The 4,914-nt window shown below is 42.2% G+C and overlaps 1 non-coding gene across 1 annotated transcript; it reads right to left on the bottom strand.

Annotated features, from left to right (window-relative positions):
* Positions 1–1,251: 1,251 nt before the first annotated feature.
* Positions 1,252–1,324, bottom strand: TRNAA-AGC. Its single transcript has one exon. It is a non-coding gene; the product is annotated as a tRNA-Ala (tRNA).
* Positions 1,325–4,914: the final 3,590 nt, after the last annotated feature.

The following is a 4,914-nucleotide window of genomic DNA, read 5'->3' as shown; positions in this document are numbered from 1 at the left end:
GCTCTGTGAGGCCCCATCCCCTCTCCCCTGTCCTCCATGTGCTCCAAGGAGTATGACTGAGTGTGGTAAGAAACAGCTCCCTGGAGTTCCTTGTTGTCTTCTTCATCCATCTGCCTGGGCAGTGAGTCTCCTTTCTTCATTAATGCAGTTCTCTGTGGTGAAATAATCCAGTGTTGAATAGGCCTCCCAGAATATGGACCCAAGTGCTTTATGAAATAAAAAGCTAAGAAAAAGACTGCATTACCTTAAGAAAAGGACAGGAATACCACAGATGTTATGGTGTTTGATACTGGCCTTCCTGTGCTTCCAAGGTTCAAAGAAAACAAACAAAAAAGGTAAAAACAGCAGAGAGAGCACAAAATAAAAAGTAATGAACATACCAAGGTACTGTTTGATAGAGGCATCAGATGAGCAAGCTGTAATTGTTCAGCTTAGCTCTTAATGTAAGAAACTTCTAACACCAAAAAGTGTCTTTGATGTTAACAAGGAAACAAGTATCTTTGATATGGAGAAAAATAAGTGTGTTTGGAGAGAGACGTATCTCACATAATTACAAGAATGTAATCAAAATGGAGCTCTTTGGTGAGCAACATGCAGCATTGATGGGATTTGTGCAAGGATGTGATTAGACAGAATCTGGGAAGCTGTGGGCCTAGACTTCACTGCACTTGTGAGGAGATGTATTGTGGTCTTTAATCTGCCATCAGCGGTTTGGAAAAAAAAGATCGAGGTCTAAGCAGAGATGATTATGCAGAAAATACATTTAGAACTTATTTTGAAGTTGGTCCAAGTTTTATTTCATAGCATTTGTTGACCACATTCCTAGCATTGCATTGGAATGATAATTAGAAAGGGAACTACCTTTTCTAGTGGAAAGCCAAGCTTGTGTTCAGCTAAACTATTTGAAATGACCTGGGGAGGAACCTGCCTTATACTTCTGGGACTGTGGTAAGCAAGAACATCCCATGGTTGATCACATCAAAATTTGGTTCAGGATAAAAACAGAGTCAAAGCCCTGAGACTCAACCTCTTTGTATGAGTTTTGACAAGGATCATAGAATCATTAAGGTTGGAAGAGACCTTCAGGAACATCTGCTCCAACAATCCCCCTACCACCAATGTCACCCACTAAACCATGTCCCTAAACACCACATCCAACCTTTCCTTGAACACCCCCAGGGATGGTGATGCAACTACCTCCCTGGGCAACATGTTCCAATGCCTGACTGCCCTCTCTGAAAAATAATCTGCTGGAGAATGCAGGCATCGATCCTGCTACCTCTCGCATGCTAAGCAAGCGCTCTACCATTTGAGCTAATTCCCCAGTTGACCACCCTTGTTTCTTCTCCACTTTGTGTAAAATGGTCTTACTGTTTTGTTACAGGCAATGATAGTCACAAGTGCTATATGCTGCTTTCTGCACAAGCAGGGGGAGAACACTAGTACATCAGAGACCTCCCCGCTCAAGTCAATAGAAGTGATGGAAAACATCAGATCTGTCATGTTGATGTCCTCATCTGCCAGGCACCAGAAGTCTATTAGTGACTGAGAAACCATCGGTGTCACATACTTAAATTACTGTGTCATGGTGGCCTGCAGTAACACCCCATAAAAGGCTCTCAGAAATTTTTCCCCAAACTCTCAGGAATGTGACATAACAGGCTTGTCCTCAGCCAGGCTCCAAGCAAGCCCAGCACATCATAAAAAGCACAGTTCATAACTTGCTGCATCCCATTCTGCTACAGACACACGTGCAGCCCTGCACACACATCTGGCCGTGAACGTGTGGCAGCTGTCACCTCTCCAGCTATTATGGCACTGGGACGGAAAGCTCTGCTCCACAACATGTAGGGCTCAGGACACACAGTGACTTCAGGGAAAGGAAAGTAGCTGGAGCTGAAATGCAGTGGCATCCAGCAAAAGCAACCTGGGTTTGTAATGTTCCAATGTCTCACCGTAAATGTAGTAAATAGATTAAATGAACACAAGGGAACAGCCTGAGTTTCCCATGTGCACTTAAAATCACTGGCAATCAGATTCACACCAAAAAAAAAAAAAAAAAAAAAAAAGCAATGCAAGTGGTATGACTTAAGCTTCCAAGCATTTTTTTTTTCTTTTCTGGGTGTAAAAAGACCTATTTTTTAATTCAGAAATGGAGCGAATCAGCAATACAATACACGCACAATACATTTGTGGTTCATCCCTGAACCAGCAGGCCATAACCGTGACTGCCCAGTTCTTCCTATCTGGTTTTAGTCTCTATGACACATAAACCCAACAGATGATTTCTCCTAAACCGCAGCCTCTGGCCCTCTCATCTAAGTCTTTGTAGCTGATCTTCAGCTCATTTAAGTCTTTGTTAATATTTTGTTGACACAATGCTCTTGGTCATCCACAGCCTCTCTTCCCAAACATTTTCCAAACTCATGTTGGCTGTAGGACCTTTCCACCTCACTATGTGCCTGACCTAACCAGCTTTTCTACCATAGCTTACTGGCTCTTGTCCAGTTCTCTCAACCATTTCCAGACCCATAATCTAGCATGTTCCCTCAGTTTTTAACCTCTGTCAACATTTTGAGATGAAGTGAACAGTTTTAACTCTCACCAACCATGTTTTCACCAGAAAGCACAGTGTTGGCATTTCATTCCTTTGCCTTGCTACCTATTACCACCTTTTCTCCTAGACTTTTGCTCTGGCCTGTCGTTGCCATACCTGTAACAGGGTCACCAAGGAAACAAAATTCCTCAGCGTTACTGACCTTTATTGCCTCTTGTTGAGCTGCATTGCTGTTCTCCTCCAGCAAAAGCAAACAAGACTTATTCAGGTTTCTCTCCTGTGTCGGACACTGCTTGGCACCTTTGCCTGCATGCCAGGAATAAGTGCCATGAGGCATCTGCTCTCCTGAAAACACCCAGCACCAGGACTGCTGTCTGAGGTATCCCTTAGCCCACCCAAAAAGCAGAGGCAATTGCCATCACCTTAGCCCAATTTCTGTCACTACCTTAAACCAACCTGTTAGTTTGGGGATGGGGCTTTACACCACATCCACTGCTGGTGTAGAATTGCAGTGCCTCTGTTTCTTCTGCCATTTTTCCCAGGTGCTATAACCTTCCTTGGGCTCTCTCCATGCTGCCACCATTGTGGGAAGACCACATCCAAGACAGTATGATTCGTGCATGGTCCTTGGCTCTCCAGTGCATTTCCTGGAACCCTTCCAGAATGTCTATTTACTCCATACATATCCACCTATCCCTGAAACCTGCCTGTCTACCCCTGAGAGCAGCTGCTGTCCCTTTCTATAGACAAGCTTCTTCTGCTGGTTGGAGATCTTGCTGGAATTAAGGATGAAACCATGAGATTCCCAGTTATTATAATTACTGCAGTTAGCATATGTGCCTCTGGCCTGGCCAAGCCACAGTGTTCTCCACTGTGGGATGCCCCCTGTGGACTGATTGTTGTTTTCTTGATAATCTGCACCACATCTTCACTAAAGTCATTTGCTCAAAGGTGGTCTCAAGCAAAAGTTGGTATTTTTTCTTACAGGACAGCTCACCTCGGCAAACATTTGTGGTGAGAATCACGCCTGAAGCATCTGTTTTACCTTTCATTTAGGTAATGTCTAAATGCCTTTCTCAGTTTGTGTTAAAACGTAAAGTGGGATTTGGGAGAACAAAATGAAAAATAATACTTCAAGAAACTCCAGTTTGAAAAGGTTTCTGGCACAGAGATCTGAATTAGAAAACTTCAAATATGTAAACATCCCCAAAACGCTACAAAAGATCAGTCTGATCATATCTACCACATGACTGACTTTGTTATAACTGGAAGCCATACAGGTACTGAACTAGGATTTTTTTTTAATACTTGCAGATATTCTGCGAGCTTCAGAAGGAAATGCTTGGCATAAATATTGCTTGCAAAAGGGCTTTTCCGCAAATTTATTAATCTTATGGGATGTGCCAAAGTGAAAAATACGTCTATCTTTCCATGGATTTCCTGTATCTTTTGGCATGTTTGTACAATAGGAAAGCTTTTAGCTTTTTTAATTATTATTTTGGAACATCAATAGAGCTCTCAGGACTCTAATCCTGGTAACTGTATTCCCTTGTTGCAGTGAAACCACTGACCTGTGTACTAGTTGCAACCTAGGAAACCTACAAGGGACTTGATAAAAGTTATTTCTCTCTGTAAAGCCCTGAAGGCGCCAGGTAGGTCTGAGTCGTGGTGACCAGACCCAGCTTTCACTTGAGGACATGGAAAACAAGGCATCAGCTCTTATTTTCACACTGAGCTTGCCTATAAAAGTTCACAGGGACTATGGCCCTCTCAGCCAGCCTTGCTGAATTCAGTTGTAATAACATGTTTGCTGCAGGATGTAAAAATAGAAATATATGGATCTGATAATCCCTCCCTGAAAGCCCAGACGGTGTTGCTTAGGGAATGACTAAATATGTAAGCTAATGCCTATCGCACTTTCTTGCATGCTTTTCATCGTTTTTAGCTGTACCTATGCTGCAAGCTGAGGGCAGCCAAGTCAGAGAAGCAGTGATGAGAAAAAAAATAAATCAAGGGCTTTGTTTAGACAGATTTTTCTGTTAAAGAAATTGTGTCACTTTGGAAATTTTACATCTGTGTGAAAGTATTTTTAGCTATCATTGCTATGAGACCTGCCTTAAGTCTCTGGAGCTAAAAATGGATCCCAGAAAACAACCTAAAATATAACCCCTTTCTTCCAATGCATTTACCTGGTTGAATTCCAGCTTTTGGCACATTTTTTCAAAGGAAGAGAGCAACAAAAAAAAAAAAAAAAAAAAAAAAAAGGCATAACAAAAAATGCTTGGTCAGGGATGCAGACTGATATTAGCAGAACTTAAAACTTCATTCTTTACAGTCAAGTCAACATCAAAGAGTTA

The sequence above is a fragment of the Aythya fuligula genome, chromosome 3, assembly GCF_009819795.1.
Source record: "Aythya fuligula isolate bAytFul2 chromosome 3, bAytFul2.pri, whole genome shotgun sequence".
NCBI classification, from domain to species: domain Eukaryota; kingdom Metazoa; phylum Chordata; class Aves; order Anseriformes; family Anatidae; genus Aythya; species Aythya fuligula.
Note: the sequence above shows the minus strand (reverse complement) of the source record. Positions and strands in the feature narration are given on the sequence as shown.